We start from the raw sequence: 10,816 nt of genomic DNA, 5'->3' as shown, positions 1-10,816 counted from the left end.
GCCTTGGAGTTTTTTTTTATTAAAACAAAGTGTTACAAATAAGAATATCTTCAATCCTGGGCAAAAACGGAGATGTTGGTTACTGAACTATTTCAGGAAGGGTCACTGGAATTAAGGCATTGTAGGGTCTATATATTATAAGGAAAGGTGAAGATCTAGATCAATTCTCACTTGTTATGATATACATTAAATTTCTAGAAATAATCATGAAAAACATAGTAAGGTATAAGTTTCAAAGTAATAATGAGAATAAATGAAGTGAATACATTTACAAAAAAAAAAAATTAATAAAACATCCAGTTAACCCAAAAGAAGACAAGCAAGGAGAAAAAGAGAAAGAGTAGGACAAACAGAAAGCCAAAATAGGATAAAAATAAATCAGAATATATTGATAAACATAATATGTGTAAATTGACTACTATAATTAAAAGATAAATGTTGTCACCTGGAATCAAATAAATGATCATACACATTTAGTTGTTTACAATATTCATATCTAAAGCATATTGAGACAAAGCAAAAGTATTACAAAATATATCTACCAAATCAATACTAATAAAAAGTTGTGGGGGGGACTGCCTGGGTGGCTCAGTGGGTTAAAGCCTCTGCCTTCAGCTCAGGTCATGATCCCAGGGTCCTGGGATGGAGCCCTGAGTCAGGCTTCTTGCTCAGCAGGGAGCCTGCTTCCTCCTCTCTCTGCCTGCTTCTCTGCCTACTTGTGATTTCCGTCTGTCAAATAAATAAATAAAATCTTTAAAAAAAAAAAAAAGTTGGGTAACATAGACATATTGGTACTAACAAAATAATAGAAAAAAGTATCACCAGATACAAAAATAAAATTTCTGCATAATGACAAAAGGTTAAAATCACAAATTTGGAACATGTGTATTTAATAAGATAACTTCAAAATGTAGAGTGAAAAACTGAAATAACTATAACAAGAAATTGAAAAATCTACCATTATGGTATGATAATACAGTCTCTTAGCAAACAACTGCTCAAACAGCCAAAAGCAAAGACAAAAAAACACTTTGAATACATATATCAGCAAGCTTGAATTTGGTGTGTGTGTGTGTGTGTGTGTGTGTGTGTGTGTGTTATGTATACACACTTGCCAATTAGAGAACACGCACATACATATCCGCACTTGCCCTTGGAGAATACATATTGTTTTCAAGCACAAAGAAATATCTAGAAGACTAGCCCCATACTAAGCCATAAAGTCAATCTCAACAAATTAAAAAAAAAATCAGTATTGTTTATTATTCCTTTATCATAATATAATTAAGTTAGAAACCAATAACAAAATGATAAGGAGAAAATCATATACATCTGGAAATTTTAAAGTACACTAAGTATCTAAATAACTCATGAGTAAAAAGAGAGCATAAAAGAACTTAAAAAAATAATAAAAACAAAATTTCAAATCATATAGAATGTTGGTATTATGGCATGGAGAGATATTTATAGCCCTATTTTCATATATGAGGAAAGAAAAAAAAGATGGAAAATTAATGAGCTAAGCACTCAGCATAAAAAGTTAGGAAAAGATCAGCAAAATAGACACAAAAGAAGTAGAAGCAATAAAGGCAAGAGCAGAAATTAATGAAATAAAAAGTAAATGTATAATAGAGCAAATAAAAAAACCCAGGTATTGGTCTTTGAATGAGTAATAAAAATGAGAAAACTTTAGCAACTTTAGATCATGACAAAAATGCAGAAAGGATGAACAATATCACAATGAAAGGGGGCACTACTTCACATGCAAAAGAAATTAAAATACAGGATAATTATGTAAGTATTCACTTATGGTAGTAAATTTGAAAAAATAAAAAGTTGCTAGAAAAATATAACTAGAAAAACTAATTTAAGAAAAAAATTTAAAAACTGAATCATTATAATGATCCTGTAACCATTATAGAAATTAGAAAGCTTTTTTCTCACATAAAAAGCACCAGGTACAAATTTTATAGACCAAGTTCTCTAAGAAGAAAAAGCAATTTTAATTGTCTTCCAGAAGACAGAAAAAAAAAAAAAACCACACCACAATTAATTTTAGGAAGCTAAAATAATTTGATACCAAAAAATAATAATTTGATACCAAAACCAAGGAAAATTCTAGATAAATCTCCCTTATGCCTACATACAAAAATCAATAAAAAAATATTCACAAACTAAATTGAGCAATGTACACCATGATCATGTTGGGTTTATTTCAAGAACACAAGGTCAAGATAATGTTATCACTCTAATATGACCTTAACAGACCATGAAGAAAGAAAACACAATAATGTCAATATGTTAAGACAATTATGAAGAAAATTACAAAATGTTTTTGGAAATGCATTAAAGGAATTCAGATTGAAGTAAGGATTTAAATATGAGAGGCAAAACTTTAACTTTTAGAAGTTAATATTGGAGAGTAAATTATCTCAAAAGAGGTAAGAGTATCTTTAAAAATTCTAGAACACTAAAACACTCTAGAGCAAACCCTGAAAAAAAAATCGAAGGATGTCTTCTATAATGGTTGCTCCACTTCATACTCCTACTTGCAAGATACAAAAGTGCCTGTCTCAGGATACCTTCATCAACACAGTATGTTATCAAACTTTTGGATCTTAGGTGATTTGATAAGCAGAAATACATATCTCGTTGTAGTTAAAAACTTTTTTATGGGGGCGCCTGGGTGGCTCAGTGGGTTAAGCCTCTGCCTTCGACTCAGGTCATGATCTCAGACAAAAAAAAAAACCTACAAAACCTACTCCCTTCCCTTGCAAAAAATATGTATGAAAACCCACAAAAATTTCAATGTTCTTCTAAAATAAAGTTTATAAATTACAACATACCCCTAAGATAGAATATTCTATAATGACAGAGTCTAAATGAATTATTGCTACATGCCTCAACACTGATAAATTTCAGAAGATGGGGTGTCTGGGTGGCTCCTGGGTTAAAGCCTCTGCCTTCAGCTCAGGTCATGATCCCAGGGTAGTGGGGTCAAGCCCTGCATTGGACTCTCTGCTCAGCAGGGAGACTGCTTCCCTTCCTCTCTCTCTGCCTGTTTCTCCGCCTACTTGTGATCTGTCAAATAAATAAATAAAATCTTTTAAAAAAATTTTCAGAAGATAATTTTGAATAGGGAAAAAAGACGAATTATAGAAGAAAACAAACAGCTTGATTGCACATATATAAAGTTCAAAATTATGTAAAACTACGCAATCCATTGGCAAAACTATACAGACAAGCAAGAGAACAATAAACCTAAAATTCAAGTATATAATTAACAACCTGGGAAGAAAGAAGGCATATTATACCTATTTCTACCTGCTGCTCCCACCACCCCCATCATGTAGGTAGAGGTTAGCAAGGAACTCAGAGCTTTGCAAAATGAAAAAGCATTACTTAAACTGGTTTGCGTTGAATTCCACTGCCTTTTTCTTCTGCTTTATTCCCAGAGTACAAAATAATTTTTTCCAAAGAGTGGAGTGGTGATGGAAGTAAAGGATCATATTTACTAATAATTTTCCCATTTCCCTTCTCTCCCCTTGTGTAGGACTATTTAGCCTAAAAACTTCTAGTTATTTTATAAACCAAAGCTGAACCAGAACAGCTACCTTGAAGAGTCAATAGCGTTTTCTTAAAAGCTGCTTCTCTGAACCTTCCAGATTAAAAAAAAAAAAATCACTTTTTTTCCAGTTACTTGTACTTACCTACATCTGACAAATCCACTCTTAATTTGTATTAAAACCGTCCAAGGTCCCATTCACAATTAGCATAAACTCCCTGCGGTATGCTTCAATACATGCATTTCTAAATGAAACCTGAATTACATCTTAAAAGAACCCATTTTATATGTGCCAGAATTCTTAAATGTCATTGTGAGATGTAGACTTACAATATAAGTCTATGGTATGGCTTATCACTACACCATAAATTGCTTTTTGTATAAATCCATATTTTCTTCATGTCTACACTTCTTAGAGTCACACTTTTCATGAAGAGTGGTAACTCTGTATGACAAGGAAGCTGGTTTCTCAGTGCTTCACAGGGTTAGTACTTTATTCAGACTCTTTGGACCTTAAATCTAAGAAAATAAATAGAACTAATATGAGCCAAGCAAAGTAGGCTTCTCCTTTGGATTACAATGCTTTCTAACATTCTTGGGCTCTTGGTGTTTATGATAGTGCCTACCAGGCAACAAAAATTAAAAAAAAAATAGAGGAGAAATTCTTCCAACAAGCAGCATAAACCTCAAATAAACCAGTTTGCTGTAAAGCTTAGTAATGCCACAGGAAAAACCAGAACCATGTATTTTTCAAGACTGCATGTTAAAAGAAAAAAAAAAGACTGTATGTTTTATTTTCCTTATTGCCATTCTCAGAATGTATCTCAGTTCTCTGAAAGATGCAAAATTAATCCCTTTATGTAACTGAGTAGTGATAGTTAATATTAATGTTACTATTTATTTTAAAAGTCCCTGCACCCACTTCTAAAAAGGTCTGAGGGAGATTACATATTAACACATAGTTGAAAGACATACTATTATGTTTAAATGCAAAATAAAATAGACTCTGGAAAACATAAAGGAGTTGATGCTATCAAGGACCAGTCATGTTCTGCCTCTTTTGAATGAACCCCAAGCACAAACCGACCTCCTTTCTACACTCTTAAGTGGAGGCTTTTTGCTCCGGAACTTTCCAGGTACCCACAGGGCTGGTTGCGTTTGTTCAACAGAACCAGCAGGACAGTGACATGGGTTAAGTGGACTTTGGAGCCAAACTACCTGACCTGGAATCATGGCTCTGTACCTTGAGCGAGTTATTAAATGTCACAAATCCTCAGTGTTCTCATCTGGGGTAATAACTGTACTTACCTCATTGAGAATGAAACGAGCTGAGAGTTTGTAAAGTACTTGGAACAGACACACTTGGAACTGGCACACGGTAAGTGTTCAATAACCATCAGCACTTGCCTGTGCAAATGCTGCCAAACTCCTGTCAGAAACCTTCCTGGCAACTTGTGCCTCTCGAATTTTCTATCCCCGCCCCTTCTTGTTGTTCTCACTGCTCTCTGATGTGAACCAGAGATTGTGGAGTGTGGTTCATGATTTTTCTCTCGACCCCAAATCTACCATAATCCTGCTGTTTTCAGTGTTCATGTGGATGACCCTGCCAACGCCCTTCATCTCCACACGGGTAACATCAACTCACCCTCTCTTCTGTATTATTGCCTGCGGCTGCTCCACCTTTAAAGTCTTAAGCCGCACACCCCACTTTCCTACCACGAACTCCTGTTATCCTTATTGTTCCAAGTATTCCTGCTTATTCACTGGGATTGGGACAGGGCCTATCCCACTCACTCCATGTGTCCGACTTTTCTCTGGTTTTGCCTCCATTGCCATCTTGCTTGGGGCTCAGCACTTCAACCTGTCGCTTCAGTAACAGCTTCAGCGTCTCAGTCCTCTTGCTCCATTTTCCTTCTGCAGTACTTACCCAAACGTGGATCAGTCCAGCCTTCTTTGCATCTAAAACCACACTAAGGACATCACTCAACCTTTGTATGGGAGCCATTAACTCATGGTGTCCGTCCTCAGCTCAGCTCTCAGCACACAGCTGGGCAGCCTCCTCTATGCCCCTCACTAGCCCTGCATTTCTTTGCAAACTTCCTGCTCCCCTGCTCTCAGCTCTCATAAGGAGTCACCACGTTCTACCGAAATCACCTCCTAAATATCTCTCGTATCTAAAAATCCTGCTTGATTTCTTCTCTCCTTCTCATCAGCTCTATCCATCTCTTATCTTACCTCCCAAATATTCTCCTCTGAGCTACTAAAGTAATCTTCCTAAAAATTCAAGTACCATCATGTTCATACTTCATACCCTTCAATAACTTCCTATTCCTGATGTAGGTCCTACACCATAGCTTGATCCCAAGGCCCCCTGTGACCAGGCTCCTGTTCACCTCTCAATTTCTTTCTGATTCTTCCAGTCTGCACCTTACACAGTCAATTACTCATACGTCCTTGAATGTGCCATATTTTCTCAGACTCCCATGCATCGCATAGGTTACCTCCTTTGTAAGGAATGCCCATTTTTCTTCTTCTTCTGGCTGGGTGACTCCTTTTGGTCTGTTAGGATTCAGTCCAAGTGTCACTTCTGGTCAGCTCTGTTGTAGAGACTTCCCTGGCCCTTCCTCTTTCTGAGCAGGCTGGTTGGGTGTCTCTTTGTTCTTCCACATGTGTTATCTCTATTCAAGTACTTACCATGCTCCTGGCACCAGTAAATGGTTAGTGAATTAACGAATAAGTGAAGGCATCCCATTTCCCTAAAATGATAAATGTGTTCATGCATATGCACAAAAGGGCTTCAGTTCTAATTGTTATTCCATTAAATCCTGACACTTGGTTTGATATATTTGCTGTGCGGTGGTCATGAAAGCAAAGATGTTCTATGAATCACAGAATTTATCTTGTTCCTAAAGTGTTGCTAATTTGCACTGGACTGGGATATTGTTCAGAAAATATAAAGCCCCCTCCACTTCTATCTTTTCCTATCTTTGGGCTTGGCCATGAGGCATGCTTTGGCCACTGGGAAATCAATGTGTGATAAGAATAGCAACTCTAAATATGTTTGAATGGTAGACTCATGCTCTTGTGCTCCAGTGATCTGTCAGAAGACCATGCCCTGGTTGGCCTTTCCCCTAGGCCCCAGAATGAAAAATGTGGAGACGTGAACCCACACCAAGGCCAACCAGCTTGCAACTTGGAACAGAGCTGCCCACCCCAGATAAGCCTACACCAGCCCCGCTGAAGTTAACTATGGCAAGAATAAATGTCTGTTATTGGGAGCCACTGTGTGTGGAATAGTTTGCTATTATGGTGGTAAAAAATGTTTTACAGCTGTAGTCAGAGGTGTAAAGTTCAGGCCATTATCACTCCTTAATAGTAATGGACTTGGCCATTTTACCTCATTCTGCATTTGCTCTATGAAACCAGGGATTCAGATTTCAAACTTCTTTTTAGTGTAAATTTTAAATGCCCAGGGGACAATGACCAGATCTTTTTAGAATCTGAAGAAGGGGGTTAGTAGGAGATTTCCAGCTATCCCCGAGGTCAGTGGAAAGGAGCTAGGATCAGTTAGGGATGTTTTGGGTCCTGGCTATACCAGTTGGGGAAATGGCAGGAGAGACCACACCTGTACTCATGCTGCAGGAAGCTGTTCTGGACTTATTCAGAGAAGTGGGAGATGCTCTATTTTGAGGGGTAATATACAAAGAGTTAGGACATAGGTAAGTTGTGTTTTTTAATAGCTAACTGTTGAAGTGAGCAAAGCTATGCCCTAGGATAAATATACATTTAGAGATTAAAAACTGCATGTATGTGGAGAAATGGTAAATTTCATATCCTGCTGGTGGAACTGTAAATTGATCTAAACACTTTGGAGAACTTGGCAGTAATAGGAGGTTACTTTGGAAAATAAGTACATATTAAGTAAAGTTGAACATGCTGTATCTTTTTTTCCTTTCAATGATTTTATTTATTTGAAAGAGGGGCAGAAAGAGAAAGAGAGAGAAAGTATGAGAGAGAGAGAGAGAGAAAGAGAGGAGTTGATGAGGGGCAGAGGGAGAGGGAGAAGACTCCCTGATGAGCAGGGAGCCTAATGTAGGGCTTGATCCCAGAACTCCAGGATCACGACCCAAGGTGAAGGCAGACGCCCAACCTGCTGAGCCACGCAGGCACCCGAAGATGCGCATATCTTAATACTCAGTAACTTAGTACTGGATGTGTAGCAGTGGGTCTCAATGGGACTGGTGCCACACAGATGAATCTCACAATCTCACAAATAACACTGAGTAAAGCAAAAGACCTGAATTTCATACCATTTAAACATCATAATACTATGTGTGATTTAGGGTTCCATATGTAGCAAAAATATTTTAAAAATGCATGGGAATGATAAACACCAAATTCAGCAGTTATCTCTGGCAGCAAGGGAGGAGATACAATTGGAGGGGGTAAAACGGGAACTTACGTGCACCTTAAATGTTTTATTTCTTCATGTATAAGGTGGACATAGAAGGATTTGTTATTATTTATATATTTTCAATGTAAAGAATATATATTATTTTATATAAGTTTTGTATATATGAAATATTACACAATAAAAATTTCAACAGAGAGAGGTTTATGAGCTTCTAACATCATGGGGCCATGTTTTGTTCGTCTCTCTAAGCTCAGTGCCAAGCAATGTGCCTGGCACAGAGTAGATGCTCAATTAATGTTTGTTGAATAGTCAACCAAACAAAAGTTCATATACTAGTTTTAATTCTTAGACATAAATAGAATGCTTCAGTCCTCCTCGATCATGGTATCCAGTAACACAAACATTTCTATGATATGGCAGGTACTTTTCCAGCATTAAAAGTACAACTGTGGGGGCGCCTGGGTGGCTCAGTGGGTTAAAGCCTCTGCCCTCAGCTCAGGTCATGATCCCAGGGTCCTGGGATTGAGCCCTGCATGGGGCTCTCTGCTCAGCGGGGAGCCTGCTTCCTCCTCTCTCTCTGCCTGCCACTCTGCCTACTTGTGATCTCTCTCTGTCATTAAAAAAAAAAAAAAAAGTACAACTGTGAACATAAACAAAACTTTCTTCCCTCAAGGGACTCATTTTGAGTGTGTGTGCATTGGGGAGGGTGGCAGGGGGAGGACCCAGAGGGGGTATTAACAATAAAGAAAATAATTCAGTAAAATAGAAAGAAGGCCAGATGAGATCAGTGCCCTCAAGAAAAATGAGGCTGAGAACGGAAGTGTTCAAAGATTTTAGACAACATTAAACAGGGTAGTCCAAGTTCTCTGAGAAAGTGACCTTTGAGCTAGAACTTAAAATGAGGGAGAAAACTGTGAGCAGTTGAGTCAGAGGGAGAAGAAAGTACAAAGACCTTGAGGCAGCCTGGAAAGCAGGCCCAGGCAGTCACACAGACTGAGAGTCTAGGAGGGGTTCCGGGAGGAGGGAGATCAGAGATTGGGCAGAACCTGCTAGACCATTTTCCCTACTTTGGGTTTTACCCTTGGTGAAATTAAAGACTTGGAACAAAGGACATGCATCATCTGGCTTACATGTTTAAAAGATCACTCTATTTGGGGAAGAGATAATAGTAGGAAGTAGAAACCGGGAGACCAGTTAGGACATTATTGCATTAATTGAGGCCCAAGATTATGGTGGCTGGAACCAGGGTGGCAACAGTGGAAATGTCAGTAGTCATATTTTGACATATTTTGAAGACAGATAGCTCTGGCGCAGAGCTATTGGTGATGGACTGTATATGAGGCATGAGAAAAGGAACAGTCAGGGATGACACAAAGGTTTTTGGCTTGAAGTCGCCACTGACTGAGAAGAAAGGGAGCTGGCTGGCTGGGAGTGGGGCCGGGTTCAGTGTGCGACATGTCAAGTTTGAGATGTTTACTGGGCATCCAGATGGAGTTGTTAAGCAAACAGTTGGTACGTGAGCTTGAGGGTCAAGAGAGACATACAAGCCAGAGAAATAACTTTGAGAACCATTTGCATATAGATAGTATATAATAAAGCTTAAAGATAGGATGAGACCATCAGGGGAGTGAACGTAACTCAGAAAGAAGGGAGGTCCAGGGACCAGGTGTAAAGGCACTGCAATGTTTAGAAGGTAGGGAGGAAGAGGGAGGTCCAGTCCAAGATGATGGAGGAGTATCAGACAAAGACATAGGAGACATCCACGGAAAGGCAATGCCTTGGTGGCTAGGTTAAGGAAGTATTTAAAGGAGGAGAAGGGTGACTAACAGCGTCCAAGCATCCAATAATGCTCAGGGTCCACGTAAGATGATGACAACAATAGAGCTTTGTATTAAACAAAGTAAGGGTTATAGGAGACCTTGGCAAGGCCAGTTCTGGTGGGGGCTGAAACCCTTCTTATCAAGGGCTCAGGAGAGAGAGGAGAAAGGAATAAACAGGAAAGCCAACTTGTCCAAGGCTCTTTTTTTGCCTTATCTGACTTTTAAACAGAAAGGGAATCCATGCATTCCTGACTCAACTGATACAAGTGCATACTGGAATCCAGTAATCTAAACATATATCTTATCTCAAAAGAATAGAACACAAAGCAGCTAGAAAATTCCACTCATGTATGAGAATTAGCTTCATTTTCCACAAATAAAAAGGACTACCATGAGAAACTAAACTAAGGATTCTGGTAGGGGAAGAACTATCTAAGTGGGTGGCCAGTCTTCCTCTAACTTTGTTATTTGAAGTCAAATTAGTCCCCTTTACTTATCAACAAGTCAAATTTCTCCCAATGTAAATTAGTGGTTGGAAACAATTAGCTCAGCCTGAAAAGCCATTTATCTCGGAGAACTTTAACCCCACAGACCAATTCACCTGTCTGATTGATCTAGGATCAGCACAGGTGATTCTCAGACCAGACCAGCCTACTGTTCAAGAATTGCAGAGAGATCTCAGAGATCTCAGGAAAGTTAATGAACAAGATGTGCGGGGGAATGGGGGGGAGACAGGCCTCTGAGCTCTAGACCTGCAATGCTGAGGGGAACACTATATAAATGACTGGCTCTAGCATATTGTCAGCAAATGGACACTTTGGATGTCCTTCAACCAAAGCCATCAGATCACGTGCTAAAGAGAAAAAAATAGTAATAATTAAAAATTTTTTCTTCTTACAATATAAGGGTTTGCTAAATTACCATACTATCAGCCAGTGTGGTCCAGTATAACAGAGAGTTAATTTTCTAATAGGGTGCTATTAGCGTTTCAGAAAATCCAGGTTAGAACAATATTCA

Source organism: Mustela nivalis (assembly GCF_964662115.1).
Source record: "Mustela nivalis genome assembly, chromosome: 4".
NCBI classification, from domain to species: Eukaryota; Metazoa; Chordata; class Mammalia; order Carnivora; family Mustelidae; genus Mustela; species Mustela nivalis.
The sequence above is the reverse complement of the archived record's forward strand: the minus strand, read 5'-3'. Positions refer to the sequence as shown.